This window comes from Hyla sarda, chromosome 8, assembly GCF_029499605.1.
Source record: "Hyla sarda isolate aHylSar1 chromosome 8, aHylSar1.hap1, whole genome shotgun sequence".
Taxonomy (NCBI): domain Eukaryota; kingdom Metazoa; phylum Chordata; class Amphibia; order Anura; family Hylidae; genus Hyla; species Hyla sarda.
The window spans coordinates 71,238,975-71,257,080 of NC_079196.1; the positions used below are offsets into that span (position 1 = coordinate 71,238,975).

At 45.4% G+C, this 18,106-nt stretch overlaps 1 protein-coding gene across 2 annotated transcripts in view; it reads left to right on the forward strand.

Moving 5' to 3' along the window:
* Nucleotides 1-18,106, forward strand: part of LOC130284079 (anterior gradient protein 2-like) — a 104,732-nt gene that overhangs the window by 29,492 nt on the left and 57,134 nt on the right. The window contains exon 1 of one of the 2 annotated variants that reach the window (XM_056534058.1): nucleotides 14,039-14,158. The exons of the other annotated variant lie outside the window; for it this stretch is intronic. The gene's annotated coding sequence lies outside the window, so the exon portion shown is untranslated. Of the gene's footprint in view, nucleotides 1-14,038; nucleotides 14,159-18,106 lie in introns of those variants that run through there. 2 annotated transcript variants of the gene reach the window in all.

Consider the following 18,106-nt stretch of genomic DNA (forward strand, 5'->3'; position numbering starts at 1 on the left):
TGCCCGATGGCGCTGTCATCAGTGTGTGTCCCCGCGAGCGCCCCACGCCCGCAGCTCTACTCCCCGTCCTCCGCCCCCCGCAGCTCTACTCCCCGTCCCGTTAACGCTCAGGGAGCGGGGAACAGAAAGTAGAGCATGTTTAAATATGTCACGTGACAAGAGTGAGCCAATATGATTTGATGGAGGCGGACCATCTCATTCTATGGCAAATTTCATTCTATGGCAATGCACCGGCAGTGATGCATTGCCGTGGAATGAGATTTGCCATAGAATGAGATGGTCCGCCTCCATCACATCCTATTGGCTCTCTCTTGTCACGTGACATATTTAAACATCACGCATTGATGCGCACAGCAGTGTCAGTTTGGCTATCACAGGGAGAGGATCTCCTCTCCCGGTGATAGCTGAAGCTGCACGGAGCTCTCATGGCCTCTGTGGCCCGACAGAAGTTCACACACGTACGCAGCTCATACGGCTGCCTCATATACATTTACTGTTGATCCACAGCGCTATCGGGATCCCTATGTCCGATGGCGCTGTCATCAGTGTGCGTCCCTGCGAGCGCCCCACGCCCGCAGCTCCACTCCCCGTCCCGTTAACGCTCAGGGAGCGGGGAACAGAAAGTAGAGCATCGGGCGCAGGTTAAGTTATTCGCGTAGTACTGCGCATGCGCAGTACTACTTTACCTGCACCCGATGCTCTACTTGCTGTTCCCCGCTCCCTGAGCGTAAACGGGACGGGGAGTGGAGCTGCGGGCGTGGGGCGCTCGCGGGGACGCACACTGATGACAGCGCCATCGGGCATAGGAATCCCCATAGCGCTGTTGATCGCTCCCTGAGCGTTAACAGGGGACGGGGAGTAGACCGACGGGGGACGGGGAGTACAGCTGCGGGGGGCGGGGAGTAGAGCTACGGGCGACGGGGAGTAGAGCTACGGGCGACGGGGAGTAAAGCTACGGGCGACGGGAAGTACAGCTGCGGGGGACGGGGAGTAGAGCTGCGGGGGACGGGGAGTAGAGCTGCGGGCGTGGGGCACTCGTGGGGAGGCACACTGATGACAGCGCCATCGAGCATAGGGATCCCGATAGCGCTGTGGATCAACAGTACATGTAATAATAGAGTAAATGTATATGAGGCAGCCGTATGAGCTGCGTACATGTGTGAACTTCTGTCGGGCCACAGAGGCCATGAGAGCTCCGTACAGCTTCAGCTATCACAGGGTGAGGAGATCCTCTCCCTGTGATAGCCAAACTGACACTACTGTGCGCATCGATGCGTGACGTTTAAATATGTCACGTGACAAGAGAGAGCCAATAGGATGTGATGGAGGCGGACCATCTCATTCTATGGCAAATCTCATTCCACGGCAATGCACCGGCACCTCGCTATAGCAAAAGAGCAGAACTGGACAACTCAAGCTCCCTGTGTAACAGCAGATTATATGCTATCGTGAGTACCATAGGGACCTGTTACAATACAGTCCCTCTTTTCTATTCCAGAGCAAACACTGAACAGGCTTCTGTGTCTCCTTTTATTATACAGGTGGAATTAGCCACTGTCTATGGCTAAACTGGCACCATACTGATCTTTAAGGGACAGGATCTTTGCTTGCAGGCTACCCCGGCTGTGCGTTTATTTTCCTTACAGGATATTAGGGATAGCTTTTCCCTCCACAGTGGGCTCATGTTACATGGTTCATGTTTAGCCAGTCACATGTCCCTTTCTTCACAGTATATGTTGCCATAATATTGTCAATAGCCGATATTATCTACTTTGTTTTCATTTAATTTATTGTGAAATGAAACCATTTTCTGTACCTCCCTGATGACACCATTCATAAATAGTGGTAGAAATGCGTTTTTTTGTGTGTTTCTTCTCAACCCATTGGCACAATTGGGCTGGCAGGGCCCAGTAGAGCCTAATTTGTGTCATTTTTTGTAATATCATTAATAGACCACATAATACAATTTGAGATTTTACTTGATGTTGGTTTTGCACAGGCAGACAATTTATAGCATATTTTAAGTGATCTATTAAAAGTTACATTTTAGGCACACCCAGAGCACTATTTGGTTGTTATAAATTATATAGTTTCCAATGCTTGGTGAAATTAACGCTTAACGTGGTTGTCTGCTGGGCCATCAACCTATGCTGCGTCATACTTATAAAGTTTATTGATTGCAAAGAATCATACAAATAAGGGGATGGGTACAAGCCCAACATTAAAGCAGATGCAACAACAAAATAAAAAAAAAACACACACCGGTAAGCGAAAACTGGTTAACTTCTGTAAAGTAGTATACAGTGCAGTTGTATAGATGGCTTGTGAGGAGGAAGAGGTTACTGTTACACTGGGTTTCTAAGATACTATGAGCAAAAAGAAACAAGCAGAAAAGCAAGGAAAGGGTTACATTAAAGGGGTACTCTGGAAAAAAAAATTCTAAATGAACTGGTGCCAAAAAGTTAAACAGATTACTTCTATTTAAAAATCTTAATCCTTCCAGTACTTATCAGCTGTTGTATGCTCCACAGGAAGTTCTTTTCTGTCTGACCACAGTTCTCTCTGCTGACACCTCTGTCCATGTCAGGAACTGTCCAGAGCAGGAGAGGTTTGCTATGGGGATTTGCTTCTACACTGGACAGTTCCTAAAATGGACAGAGGTGTCAGCAGAGAGCACTGTGGTCAAACTGAAAGGAAGTTCTAAAAGAAAAGAACTTCCTGTGTAGTATACAGCAGCTGATAAGTACTGGAAGGATTACGAGTGTTAAGTAGAAGTCATTTACAAATCTGTTTAACTTTCTGGCACCAGTTGATATAGAAAAAAAATGTTTACCAGTGGAGTACCCCTTTAAGCACTGCTGTTGCTGAGATGAAAAGGGAAGCCTTGACTTGTAGGGACAGTACAGATACTATGGACATTCACAGATGGAGATACAGTCTTTCTTTGACCCCCACAATTTCCTGCACGGTGCCCTGGCTCTCTGCATGAACAGTGCTTTTTCGACTCCCGCACAATGGGGTGGCCCACACACCTCCTCCATGTATCCGGAGAGCCTGATGAGAGGATAAGTTGGATAGGGATGGATAGGTAATAAGTTGTCCTCCATCAGAGTACTCCTTTAGACCCAAGATGTGGTTATGGTAAACTGTAAAAGCTTTTGCCGGTACCCTGAACACAAGCAGGGACAAAACTGTTAGGGACTTATACACAGTGGAGCAGATTTATCAATGTGCATTTTACTTTGCTCAACACTCTCTCTGACTGTCGTCTACCCCAGAGCCTGGTTTCTTCCCCTGATGACGCAATCTCTTCACTCTGATGATGTTCTTATAACACTCCAGCCTGGGTCATTGATTGCAATGGGTGCGGAATGTCATCTGTGTAAATAAACAGAAGGACTGGGGCAGACCAGTTCAGACAAGTAAGCTGTAGTTTGTTATTTTACATATACCGTATTTACTATGCTTTTTTTTTATTTTTATGGAATACTTCATTAAGACAACCTCAAGTTTTCTTAAAAGTTTGTCCAAAGATGTGACACCACGTTTATCAGACAGCATGAGTCACTGTGATAATTTTGGCACATCCTTAGACACATCCTTAGTCTAAACCATCCCATGCAACCATCCCTGAGTATCATGCACAGATCCCAAAGTTTTACATTTGCTGAGTATCTGTCACATGATCTCCAGGAGAGGGTGGCTATGCTGAAGTGGGTGGATGGATAGCAGTAAGGATTCACAATGCATCCCCTCTACTAGCTGTGGCATAGCAATACCCCCTGAAGACCACGTGACATGACTTTGGCCGCATAGAATGCTGGGGGAAAAAAAGGTTTGCACTACATCACTTCCGCATTTATGGGTCCTGTGCATGAAAACGCAACAAAGTGGCGAACAAATGTAATAGAAGAAAATTACACAGTAATATAAAAAAAATCTTAAAATACCCCTATAGGGTAGCTTATGCACTGCGTATTTCATGCTGTGTATTTCAGTGCTAGCAAAACATATGGGTGTTTATTATTACTCCCATAGACTTTGCTAGCACAGACATTATGCAGCATCAAATACGCGTGACCCTACCCTAAGGGTACGTTCACACCGGCAGATATTTTAGCGGGTTTTCCGCTGCGCATTTGAAAGGGGGCAGGCTCTCCTCGGCTGTCCGCAGCAGATTTTCCGTGGTGGAATTTACGCTGCAAAAATCCGCCGCAAGCCCCGTTGAAGTCGGTAGGGACTGCGGTGGATTTTCCGCAGGGTAAATTCCGCCGCAGAAAATCTGCTGCGGACAGCCGAGAAGAGCCCACCCACTTTCAAATACGCAGTGGAAAACCCGCAAAAAAATCCGCCCGTGTGAACATACCCTTAAAGGGGTACTCCGCCCCTAGACATCTTATCCCCTATCCAAAGGATAGGGGATAAGATGTCAGATCGCCACGGTCCCGCTGCTGGGGACCCCCGGGATCCCCGCTGCGGCACTGCGCTATCATTACAGGACAGAGCGAGTTCGCTCTGTGCGTAATGACGGACGATACAGGGGACGGAGCAGTGTGACGTCAAGACTCCGCCCCTCATGACATCACGGCCCGTCCCCTTAATGCAAGTCTATGGCAGGGGCCACCACGCCCCCTCCCATAGACTTGTATTGAAAGGGGCGGGCCGTGATGTCACGAGGGGAGGAGCCGTGACGTAACGATGCTCCCGACCCTGTATTGCTCTTCATTACGTGCAGAGCGAACTCGCTCTGTGTTGTAACGATAGCGGGGTGCAGCAGCGGGGATCCCGGGGGTCCCCAGCAGCGGGACCCCAGCGATCTGACATCTTATCCCCTATCCTTTGAATAGGGGATAAGATGTCTAGGGGCGGAGTACCCCTTTAAGCTTCTCTTTTGCATTCACTAATATATTTGGTTTAAAAATCAGCAAAATGATGCACAGTGTTGTTGTTGTCAATGTTGTTTCTGATTTTTTCCTGTCTATTTTGTGCACCCTTTTTTGTTTATGTTGGTATTTTGTGTGCTCTTTCACTTAGAACTAAAAGCTTTTGTTCCTCCGATGTTACACTCTGGACGGATAATGCAGTGGTCATTCATTTATCATGTGCATGTTTTTTTTTTATGCCCAAAAAGGTGCAAAGTAACAAAAAAAACACGTTAATCCATACCACCTCAGAGGACATGTACAATTGTGTCAGAAGAGTTGGATTCACCCTCTGTGACAAAGTCTGACTCTTGATCTAATGACATTATTAAATTTCAAACGCCCCGGAAGAAGCCTATCTTGGTGAAATGTTGGGCCACATCGGTCTGGTCTTACACTCTCTCACCCTCTCCACTAGGTAATTTACTGTTAATACTTTATTTACGTCCTGTTGGGTTCTCAGTTCTAGCCTGCATATACTTTTTACGGGTGAAATCCACTTAATTTCTATGCACCTTGTTATGGGGCTATTAATCGGGATTTAACCCCTTCCCGGCTTACTGATTTACTTACTTTGGGCATTTTGCTGTATTTCCCCATTATCCATCTATTATATAAGTAGTAGTTAGCTACACATGGGTCATTTCTTTCCTAGCAGCCTCCCAGTCTGACTGACTGGGAGAGCATGGTAAGTGAGCCATTACACCTTGTTCACACTGGTGTGGTGCGGTGTCCGTTACTGCCGTGGCGCCGTGTCTGCGGGGGGGGGGTGCGGCCCATAGACTGGTTTGAGTGGCATTGGGGCCGGTGGGTCATTCCCCCCTGTGGGCATTGGTGTCGCGGCGGTGGTGGTTGCCGCTCGGTGCTGCGCCATTTTATGCTAGGGACGTTAGGGACCCACTCTAAATAGGTGGCCTTGACGTGGCGAGTGGGCTTGTACTTTTTGATCAAAAATGTATACTAACAACCTGTTAGTTTTTGATATTATGCTGAGAAGCAATCAGATCATTATACAAGATTGTAGATGTGCACCATGTCTGTTTTTCTACCCGAATTTCCATCTATTTTTGTACTTGCGGCATTGTATACATGAATCTGATGTACCCTGACCAGTCCCCCCCCCCCTCTTCCTTCCCCTGTGGATCTGGAGTTGTATCTCTTATTTTATGTGCTTTTAAGTGTTTGTCCTATTTTTTTTGCATTTTGTACTAATAAAGCTTGATGAGTTTTTGATACTTTGGTCTACATACGCGCTTCCTTTTGAATTATTTACATATGGAACCATACAACAACTAAAGCATTAAATTAGCCTGATATGGAGGGGCAAGACTTTTAACCCCTTAACGACGCAGGACGTATATTTACGTCCTGCGCCGGCTCCCGCGATATGAAGCGGGATCGCGCCGCGATCCCGCATCATATCGCGTCGGTCCCAGCGCTAATCAACGGCCGGGACCCGCGGCTAATACCACACATCGCCGATCGCGGCGATGTGCGGTATTAACCCTTTAGAAGCGGCTGTCAAAGCTGACCGCCGCTTCTAAAGTGAAACTGAAAGTATCCCGGCTGCTCAGTCGGGCTGTCCGGGACCGCCGCGGTGAAATCGTGGCGTCCCGAACAGCTGATCGGACACCGGGAGGGCTCTTACCTGCCTCCTCGGTGTCCGATCGACGAATGACTGCTCCGTGCCTGAGATTCAGGCAGGAGCAGTCAAGCGCCGATAATGCTGATCACAGGCGTGTTAATACATGCCAGTGATCAGCATAGGAGATCAGTGTGTGCAGTGTTATAGGTCCCTATGGGACCTATAACACTGCAAAAAAAAAAGTAAAAAAAAAGTGTTAATAAAGGTAATTTAACCCCTTCCCTAATAAAAGTTTGAATCACCCCCCTTTTCCCATAAAAAAAAATAAAACTGTGTAAAAAAATAAATAAATAAACATATGTGGTATCGGCGCTTGCGTAAATGTCCGAACTATAAAAATATATAATTAATCAAGCCGTACGGTCAATGGCGTACGCGCAAAAAAATTCCAAAGTCCAAAAAAGCGTATTTTGATAACTTTTTATAACATTAAAAAATGAATAAAAAGTGATCAAAAAGTCCGATCAAAACAAAAATCATACCAATAAAAACTTCAGATCACGGCGCAAAAAATGAGTCCTCATACCGCCCCGTACGTGGAAAAATAAAAAAGTTATAGGGGTCAGAAGATGACATTTTTAAACGTAAAAATTTCCCGGATGTAGTTATGATTTTTTCCAGAAGTGCGACAAAATCAAACCTATATAAATAGGGTATCATTTTAACCGTATGGACCTACAGAATAATAATAAGGTGTAATTTTTACCGAAATATGCACTGCGTAGAAACGGAAGCCCCCAAAAGTTACAAAATGGCGTTTTTTTTTCGATTTTGTCGCACAATGATTTTTTTTTCCGTTTCGCTGCGCATTTTTGGGTAAAATGACTAATGTCACTGCAAAGTAGAATTGGCGACGCAAAAAATAAGCCATAATATGGATTTTTAGGTGGAAAATTGAAAGGGTTATGATTTTTAAAAGGTAAGGAGGAAAAAACGAAAGTGCAAAAACGGAAAAACCCTGAGTCCTTAAGGGGTTAACCTGTCTGGTGAGCAGGCCAAATTAGACAGCCAGGCACACCCACACAGCTTAAGGGTGCCTTCATCGTGAAGGCATTGTAGGGTGCAATTCTGGCTAAGGGTACGTTTACATGCGCGGATTTTTTAGCGGGTTTTCTGCTGCGCATTTGAAAGTGGGCGGGCTCTTCTCGGCTGTCCGCAGCAGATTTTCCGGGGCAGAATGTACACTGCGGAAAATCCGCCGCAAGCCCCATTGAAGTCAGTAGGGACTGTGGCGGATTTTCCGCAGCGTAAATTCCGCCGCGTAAAATCTGCTGCGGACAGCCGAGAAGAGCCCGCCCACTTTCAAATACGCAGCAGAAAACCCGCTAAAAAATCTGTGCGTGTGAACGTACCCTTAGCCAGAATTGCACGCTACACTGCCTTCACGATGACGTACTGACTGTTGTAAAATAGAGCAGTTTTTTTTGTCTTACGTTTGCGCACAAAGAATACATTTTGTGCAATAACACAAAAAATATGCAAGAAAGAAGGTGCAAATAAAAACCAAAAACACACACACACAATAATAAATGTCCCGCAGTGTGTTTGAAATGATCCTGAGGCTCATTTCAGACAGGGGCATTCGGGAGATTTATCAAAAATTGTGCAGAGGAAAAGTGGAGCAGTTGCCCATAGCAACCAGTCAGATCGCTTCTTTCAGTTTTCAGAGGCTATGCCATAGCCTCTGAAAACTGAAAGAAACGATCTGATTGGTTGCTATGAGCAACTGCTCCCTTTTCCTCTGCACAAGTTTTGATAAATCTCCCCAATTGTACCCACTTTTAGACATCCATTCCATGAGTAACACCTGTCCACACCCCACCCTATACTAACCTTTGAACAACATACATTTTAGGGTAAATATTCAACCAATAGCACATACTTGGAACATATGTTTCTACTAAAAGATTCTATATCATGGTGTAATTCTTATATAGAGTGTATGTGTGAGGCTGAGGGTTTATAAAGCTTCTATTTATTTTCCTAACTGCACAAACAAGGCCCATATCTACAACGACAAGCTCTGTGTTTTTATTTGACTTTAGAAGAACTTTGAACTTGTCAGAAAATGAGGAAGTATTTTTGGGAAGGGAATGTCTGGCCCTAAAATGTGGGAAATATACCATATGCTCAGGGTTCTGATATTTACTTATTGGTCAAAATGTTGTCACATTCAATGCAGTACAAGTAGGACAAACAACAGCAGCTTATACCCTCTGTGCCATAAGCTGGGAAATGCTCTAAAGTGACCGGTAGCTCATTTAGTATAAGGGTACAAGAACATGGCTACAAACAGTTTCCATGTGCTTCCTTTAGATGGCATATGCAGGGTCGGACTAGGACCAAAAATAGACCTGGGCATTGGGCATTTTAGACAATGCAGGCCATTTTTTTGGGATAGGGTCCGACTTCTGGGACACCCACTGATCACCTTGGTATAGGTCGCATTTCAACTGTTACAAACTACAACTTCCATCATGCCTGGAGAGCCTCAGACTTAAAGGGGTTATCCAGGAAAAAAAAATGTTTCTATATATCAACTGGCTCCAAAAAGTTAAACAGATTTGTAAATTACTTCTATTAAAAAATCTTAATCCTTCCGATAATTATCAGCTGCTGAAGTTGCTCTCTGCTGACATCTCTGCTTGTCTCGGGAACTGCACAGAGTAGAAGAGGTTTGCTATGGGGATTTACTTCTACTCTGGACAGTTCCCGAGACTGGTGTCATCAGAGAGCACATAGACAGAAAAGAACAACTCAACTTCAGCAGCTCATAAGTACTGAAAGGATTGAAATTTTTTAATAGAAGCAATTTACAAGTCTGCTTAACTTTCTGGAGCCAGTTGATATATAAAAAAAAAGTTTTTTCCTGGATAACCCCTTTAACTCCTTGGGGACGAAGGGCGTATGCATACGCCCTCGCGTCCCGTCACTTAAGGACGGAGGGCGAATCCATACGCCCTCGGCATTTCCGATCACTGCCGCTCGCTGGGCGGTGATCGGACCGGGATGCCTGCTGATATCTATCAGCAGGCATCTCGTGGCAATGCCTAGGGGGGTCCTGAGACCCCCCCATATCGGCAATCGCAGCAAATCGCAGGTCAATTCAGACCTGCGATTTGCCGCGATCCGGGCAAATCGGGTCACTGGTGACCCGATCTCCATGAAAATAAGACTGATCGGAGCTGTCAGAGACAGCTCCGACCAGCCTAAAGCATAGGAGCGAGGTGGCAGTGTTGCCACCCCCTCCTATTCCCTGCCATTGGTCAGGCTGACCACCAATGGCAGGAGGGGGGCGGGGGGTTACAGTTCATTTCCCCCCGCTCTGCGCACCGATCGAAGTCGGTACAGAGCGGGGAGAACACGGGCGGCGAGGGGGAGGGCATGGCCTGGCTTACCCGGACCGGAGCAGGAGGCTCAGGAACAAGCGGCGCGAGCAGGAGGAGCGGCGGCCGGAAAGTGCGGCTGAGAAGGCTGCAGTGAAGATCGCGATAAGTGATCTTCACTGTGGCCTTCTAAAAGCTGCAAAACTACAACTCCCAGCATGCCCAGACAGCCAAAGGCTGTCTGGGCATGCTGGGAGTTGTAGTTTTGCAACATCTGGAGTGTCCCAGTTTGGAGACCACTGTGTAGTGGTCTCTAAACTGTGGTCCTCCAGATGTTGCAAAACTACAGCTCCCAGTTTGCACTGACTGTCTGGGCATGCTGGGAGTTGTAGTTTTGCAACATCTGAAGTGGCACAGTTTGGAGACCACTATATGGTGGTCTCCAAACTGTAGCCCTCCAGATGTTGCAAAACTACAACTCCCAGCATGCCCAGACAGTCAGGGATGCTGGGCGTGTAGTTCTGCAATATCTGGCCCTTCAGATGTTGCAGAACTACAACTCCCAGCATGCCTGGACAGTCTGGGCATGCTTGGAGTTGTAGTTTTGCCACATCTGGAGGGCTACAGTTTGGAGGTCACTGTTCTTCCCCAGTTGTTGCATAACTACAACTCCTAGCATGCCCAGACTATCCAGGCATGCTGGGAGTTGTAGTTCTGCAACATCTGAAGGGCCAGATATTGCAGAACTACACGCCCAGCATCCCTGACTGTACGGGCATGCCGGGAATTGTAGTTTTGCAACAGCTGTAGGCACACTGGTTGGGAAACACTGAGCTAGAATCTGTTTCCTAACTCAGTGATTCCAACCCGTGTGCCTCCAGCTGTTGCAAAACTACAACTCCCAGAGGCACATGGGTTGGAATCACTGAGCTAGAGTCTGTTTTCTAACTCAGTGGTTCCCCACCAGTGTGCCTACAGCTGTTGTAAAACTACAACTCCCAGCATGTACGGTCTGTCAGTGCATTCTGGGAGTTGACATTTTGCCACAGCTGAAGGTTTGGGGTGCCCCGCCCCCTTCCCCCCATGTGAATGTACAGGGTACATTTCCTTCAAGGAAACTTACTGTGAACCCCTGCCTGTGTGAATGTACCCTAAAAACACTACACTACACTAACAAATAATAAAAAGTAAAACACTACACATACACCCCTTACATGTCACCCCCCCCCCCCCCCCCCCCCCAATAAAAATGAAAAACGTCTCATACGGCAGTGTTTCCTAAACGGCGCCTCCAGCTGTGGCAAAACCACAACTCCCAGTGTTGCCGGACAGCCATAGACTGTCCTGGCTGGCTGGGAGTCTTGCAGCAGCTGGAGGCACCCTGTGGGAGACACTGCTGTAGGGTTTTGGTGGAGACAAGCCCCATCCTTGTAACCGGGTCCACCCCTACTGCAAATTCCTTATTCAGGCCTCAAATGCGCATGGCGCTCTCTCACTTCAGAGCCCTGTCGTATTTCAAGGCAACAGTTTAAGGCCACATATGGGGTATCTCCGTATTCGGGAGAAATTGCGTTACAAATTTTGGGGGGATTTTTCTCCCATTACCCTTCATAGAAATGGTAAATTTGGGGAAAAAACCTGCACTTTAGTGAAAATCTTTTTTTTCATTTACACATCCGAATTTAACGAAAAGTCGTCAAACACCTGTGGGGTGTTAAGGCTCATCAGACCCCTTGTTACGTGCCTTGAGGGGTGTAGTTTCCAAAATAGTCTGCCATGTGTTTTTTTTTTGCTGTTCTGGCACCATAGGGGCTTCCTAAATGCGACATGCCCCCAAAAACCATTTCAGCAAAACTCACTCTCCAAAATCCCATTGTCGCTCCTTCCTTTCTGAGCCCTCTACTGCGCCCTCCGAACACTTGACATATACATATGAGGTATTTCCATACACGAGAGAAATTGGGTTACAAATTTTGGGGGGCTTTTTCTCCTTTTACCCCTTGTAAAATTTCAAAAACTGCGTCTACAAGAACATGCAAGTGTAAAAAATTAAGATTTAGAATTTTCTCCTTCACTTTGCTGCTATTCCTGTGAAACACCTAAAGGGTTAACAAACTTACTGAATGTCATTTTGAATACTTTGAGGAGTGCAGTTTTTATAATGGGGTAATTTATGGGGTATTTCTAATATGAAGGCCCTTCAAATCCACTTCAAAACTGAACTGGCCCCTAAAAAATTCCGATTTTGAAGATTTTATGAAAAATTGGAAAATTGCTTCTGAACTTTTAAGCCCTCTGATGTTTTCCAAAAGTAAAAACATGTCAACTTTATGATGCATATACACAAAGATCCCCCATAGGGTACCCGGGGTATTTAATTCATAAATTCCAATTCCCTTCAGGGTTAGCAACCCCTCCGGGACTAAGACCACCGACTAGGGTCACCCTTTTAAAACTTCACTTTTATTTATTGTTTGTTAAGATCAAATTAAGGTGCAAAAATAATACAAAAGAAGGACACTATACCTTGATAAAGCTGGGTCTCTCCAGCGAAACGTCGGGGGGATGCTAGAGAACACATTTTAAATAGCAATAATAGGAATTGGTAAATCAAATAGAGGAGGTTGTATGTTATGTGGACTATAAAGATTGGAGTCTTAGGATCCAGAATATTGGAATAAAAGAGTCCCTAACATAGAAGCCTTAGTGGAAATAGAATTAGTGGAACCAGTAATGGACCAATCCAATTCCTATATATTGTGTTTTTAAACACCTTCTTTTGTATTATTTTTGCACCTTAATTTGATCTTAACAAACAATAAATAAAAGTGAAGTTTTAAAAGGGTGGTCACCCTTTTAAAACTTCACTTTTATTTATTGTTTGTTAAGATCAAAGTCGGGGGTCTTAGTCCCGGAGGGGTTGCTAACCCTGAAGGAATTGGAATTTATAACTTTATGATGCAAACATAAAGTAGACATTGTATATGTGAATCAAAATATTATTTATTTAGAATGTTTATTTTCCTTACAAGCAGAGAGCTTCAAAGTTAGAAAAATTCAAAATTTTCAATTTTTTCATCAAATTTAGAAATTTTTCACCAAGAAATGATGCAAGTATCGACAAAAATTTACCTCTAACATAAAGTAGAATATGTCACGAAAAAACATTCTCGGAATCAGAATGAAAAGTAAAAGCATCCCAGAGTTATTAATGCTTAAAGTGACAGTGGTCAGAATTGCAAAAAATGCTCCCGTCCTTAGGGTTATAATGGGCTCCGTCCCCAAGGAGTTAAGGCTAAGTTTCCACTTGTTTTTTTTCTGGCAGTTTTTGGATATCTGCCACTGCAGTTTTTGAGCCAAAGCCAGAAATGTATTCAAAAGGAATAGGACATATAAAGGAAGGACTTACACTTCTCCTCCCTTATGGATCCACTTCTGACTTTGGCTCTAAAACTGCAGTGGCAGTTTTCCAAAAACTGGCAGAAAAAAAAAAAGTGAAAACTTAGCCTTATGGGAGGTGTAGCTTTGTGATAGCTGGAGAGCCAAAGATTGGGGTACAGTTTCTCTACATCACTGATGGGACATAGGCAGAATGCACAATAAAGGTACATTAACATCTTGGGTTTGCAAATTCGGCAGTGATATGGCAGGAGAATAAAAAAAAAAATAATGCATCCTGCCGGATCAGTGCCCTGCCCCATTCATTTTAATATGCCGATCAGACTCCGCTTATATCTGGCTTTTGAACTAGACTGAAAAGTGCAGCAGACCACAGTTTTCAGTCCAGTTCAAATGAGCCAACCATACACTTGATCCAGTTAGCTCAGTGAAATCAATGGTATACGGTGCCCTATCCAGATGCCAGATTTACAAACCCAAGATGTGAATGTGTGGTGGCCTAGTACGGAATGGTGTGTCCCCATACATTTCTTCTGCCCTGTCAGGAAGAGTCCCTCCATGTCCCCAGGGCTCAACCTACAGTGTAACCCATATTGTATATATGTTTGTATTACTAATGTACTGTTGCTTTAAATATAATACCATGTGCTTGTTACTCAGGAGGCATTAGGGACCAGGTGACCCCCTAAGTGACCTATGGGATTCTTGTTCTAGCTCCCCTATCCAAACCAGGGGAGGGGCTGCAATCTCTCTCTTGGAGCTCTTAGCTCTTGTTCCTGAGGTCCAGTTCAGTCAAAACATCTCAGAGTGTGTCAAGAGCATTGGAGGCCTCAAGCCTAGAGTCTGCAGCCACAAAGTCAGCTCAAGTAAGCTCAAAGTCATCTTCATGTCAATGGTCAAGTCAGTCAAGTCTTCTATATAGTCACTGTGGCCTGCACTAAAGTGTCTCTACATATTACAAGTCCCAGCAAGCCTGCGAGGTCCCCCTGTGTCACTGGTCATTTCCTTGGGATATTGACTGTACTGCATAGACTGTAACACCTGTCTACAGTCTGTAAGGCTACCATTGTCCGTAACTTGACGTCAATGTCTTCTTTGCCCCTGTGCCTAGCCCAGGACCAGCGGTATTACCTTCGAGTGGTTAAGGCTAAACCACGCCCTTGAGTCACAACAAAAAGGGTTAATAACCTCTGCCCTGCATTTCACCCCGTTATACCTCAAATGCACCTTTCATTTCAGTAACTCATGGGTGCCATCTGTTGTCCTTTACTTCTTCATCTGGTCCAGAAGCCGGGACTTCTTCCAGCTACATCTTCCCTCTGCAGAGTTTGATGCTCAGGCATCAATGGTTCCTCACTTTGTTAGCATATCTCCATCCTCTATATGAATAAAATAATCATAACCCTGCCACTATGAACCAGAAAATACTGCCACACACTGTGCCCCTAAAATAATACTGCTATATACTGTTTCTGCTCAGTTTGGCTAAATCCCACCCCTGTACTGTCCTCCTCCAGACAGCTTTTTTCCCCTCCTCCTTCAGGCCCCTGTGTTCACTACTCCTCCGGATTCCTCGTCCCCCACAAAATCTCCTAAGTCCTCCACCCCTTCCCCTCCCCCAGACTACCATGTCCTCCTCCAGACCCCTCTGTCCCTTTTGCAGACCCCTCTGCCCACCCCAGACCCCTCTGTTCCCTCCTGCTCCTGACGTCTTCACCACCCCAGACCCCTCAGTACCCTTCCCAGACCTCTACTGTAAGTCCTTTCCCAAATCCCTCTGTCCCCTCCTGCTCCAGACCCTTATGACTCCTCTTTGCATATTGGAGCCTTTTAGATGAGGCAAAGTGCACCATGCTGCACCGCCAGCGCGGAGGACTGCAGACAGATGGCATTGAGTAAGGATCTGAATTGGTTTCTCCTCCTTCATGGAATGCAGCAGCTGGGCAGAGACATGCCAGGAGCAGTAGCAGACATGGGCGTGGCACATCTGCTGCCAGCAGCCACTGCTGCTTTTAAATGGCCAATGTCCCTACCCCAGCTCATAGAACATAGTGCCTGGGACCTACTTAGAGTGGGGCCACATCCAGAGCACAGGCTGACAGAATGGCTTGGTGGCAGAGGTTTAAAATAAATAAATAAAATTCTGGTGTTGGGGGCAGATGGATGGCCTGACAGATGGCCCAGTCCGGGTCTTTGGGCACATCACACTACATCACACTAAAGCAGTGGGTCTCAACATTACCCCTTGACAGCCTATTCCCAAAAATTGTACCCCATATTAGAGACAATTTCGTAATGAATATAGTATACTTTATGTGCTTTACTTTACTCCATATCCTCTCCCAAGGCCCCCTGCTTCTCTCCCTATATCCCCAGTCTCCCAATTCACAGGTGATGTCTTTCCTTCACTATTTGGCCTAGACTGCCATTAAGATTTCTTCCTGCCAGGACTTGTCTCCAGGGAACCAGCCAAACATTTTAGGCTCCTTACTCCAGTACGTTACCTACCTCTTTACAAACTCCCCATGTGTATTGCCCCACACAGTAATTGTTCCTGCTTTGTGTCCCCATAAAGTCGTTCGGCCTCCTCTGTGCCCCCATATAAAGCTGTAGGCCTATATATATTTATATAGTTTTAGACCCCCAAAATGCCCTCATATATTGTTGTAGACCCTCATATTGACCCGCTTCTCTAGTCTGGGGACCTATTGCTATGGTTAATAGCAGTAGGTCAACGATGTACAGGAGCAGTGGAGCACCAAAGCTTATTGTGGTAGGCCTCAGGGGTAGGGGTAGTGTAGTCAGGGTATTGCTTCAGTATATCAGGGGTTAAGGTTAACCCTATTGTTCGTGATGCCAGGCTGAGGGCTATACTGAGGTAATTCTCCAGCCTATCGCTGCCCTTCCCAGTAACGATAGGTGCATGCATAAAATGACTGAAGGTCCACAAGGTAGTTGAACTTGAACTTGGATAAACTTTACTTAAAGACTTGCGGTACATCCAATGAACAGTAACAGTCTCATTAATACAGTCTCCATACACTTCAGTGACTGACAGTTGTTGCGGACCTTGACTTTTGATATGTCTCAGAATTTAGGGTAATTTGCGAAGATCCGTCCGGATTTAGGGGTTAGATATGGTCCGGTGATCTTGCAGAGTGCTTAGGGATTGATTACGCTCACAGTTTTGTAAAGATCAGCCGTCGCCGCAAGGCTCGGGCCTAACTCACTGATGACAGCAGCGCAGATCCTTCCCTGTCAACAGCCCACGAGGAAAGAGCAAGAGTAATGCCCATCGCTCCCTTATATGGGCAGGGGCAGGGCCGTTTTGGATTGGTCCAAGTCAGCTGTCACTCACCATTACATAGTCTAATGGGTAAACACCTGACTTCCTCCAAAGGCCCTTGAACTACAAGCCATAGAGTCTTTGGAACGCATCACGTGACCCGCAGGTCCTGCGTCGCTAACTAGGCAATACACCTACTATATAAATATATACATTAAATTTAAATAATTTTATTTACAAAAGGGGTGACAAGGGGCTAGATAAGGATGAGGACCCCATCTACACCTAGGGACTCTGACTTTGGGGAACTCACCACAAGGCAGCGGACTCAATCCGGTGCCGGGACACCACATTATGGTAATTACTGCCCACAGCAGCCTGATGCCTGCGCTTCTCTGTTGTCCTCCTGCTCTACTCCTCGGTGCAGTGACATTAGCCTATTAAGAGCCATGGCTCATTTCTTTTAAAGTGGTCCCGGCCACGTTAGATAGAGTGACCAGTGGATGCGGCCGCCATTACAATACTTGTACCCCAGGTTGAGAAACACTGCACTAAAGGGATCCATAAAATGACATTACCTTAAAATGATCTTTATTGACCTGGGAGCAACCTTTCTGCCCGCTCGTATGTATCTTCCCTCTATTTGAGCGTAGCTTACTTGGTGCAGTGAGGCCTTTAATTGTCTGTGCTCTACGGAAGGGGTAATTTAATAAAGATCAGTGCAAATGTTGCACCAATATAGTAAATGGCACAGCAAACATTAAACGTCAAGTAACAGGGCAAGGGTTTTCTATAACACAAACCCAGGATTGTTCATTTGCATTTGTCATCTACGTGCTGATGCTGTGGTCTCCAGTATGTAGACAGAACATACATGGCATTGATGGTACGTATTAAGAAAAATGATGATTAAATATTAATAGGGGGTATATGATTTATAGGGTTTCTAGGCATGCTGCCAACTAGAATTGGGACTTTTCATCTTTTACCCTTGCTGTCATTGAACAAATTTCCAAAGAAAGCCAGAACAGATTTGAAGTTTTAAAACATAGAGATATGTTTTAAATCTGAATACCCTAATCCCAAAAGGGTTAAATGAGTGTCCCCCATCCATTCTGTTCTGATCCATTCATCTTAGACTATTCTTTATCAATATACATTAATGTATATACAGTATCTCACATTTCTGTAAATATTTTATTATTTCTTGAAGCAATGACACTCTGCTACAATGTAAAGTGCACAGCCTGTATAACAGTGTTTGATGTTGTGTCCACCTCAAAATAACTCAGCACATACTAATGTCTCAACCTTGGTAACAAAAGTGAGTACTCCCCTAAGTGGAATTGTCCAAATTGAACCAAAAGTGTACATTTTTTTTGTGGCCTCATTACTTTCCAGCACTACCTTAATCCTCTCAGGCATGGAGTTCACCAGAGCTTCACAGGTTGCCACTGGAGTCCTCTTCTACTCCTCCATGAGGACATCTCAGAGCTGGTGGATGCTAGAGATCTTGCACTCCCCCACA